Source organism: Hippocampus comes, unplaced genomic scaffold (genome assembly GCF_001891065.2).
Source record: "Hippocampus comes isolate QL1 unplaced genomic scaffold, H_comes_QL1_v1.1 scaffold474, whole genome shotgun sequence".
Lineage (NCBI taxonomy): Eukaryota > Metazoa > Chordata > Actinopteri > Syngnathiformes > Syngnathidae > Hippocampus > Hippocampus comes.
In genome coordinates this window covers 1-304 of record NW_017804803.1, presented here as the reverse complement: position 1 = coordinate 304, position 304 = coordinate 1, and positions in this window count along the sequence as shown.

Here is a 304-nt window from a genome sequence, read left to right as displayed (position 1 = left end):
ATATGAAGTAAATCAACACTCAACAGGCATGACATGGCACGGAACACAAGTTGAGAAATGACTTTGCATAGAAGTCAATCACTGACTGCAGAAAAAGCGGTAATCTCTCAGTGATCATTTTACAGTTTACCTGCAGCGAGTCCCAGGGACTCACTGATCAGAAAAGTATGAGTCCCATTATGCATTGAGAGAGTCCCAAATTTTGAATTCCGAAATGGTCTACTTATTCAATTGCATATGATAATAACACAAACAACATATAACATAAGAAGATAAGAAAACCTTTATTAGTCTCGCAGTGGAG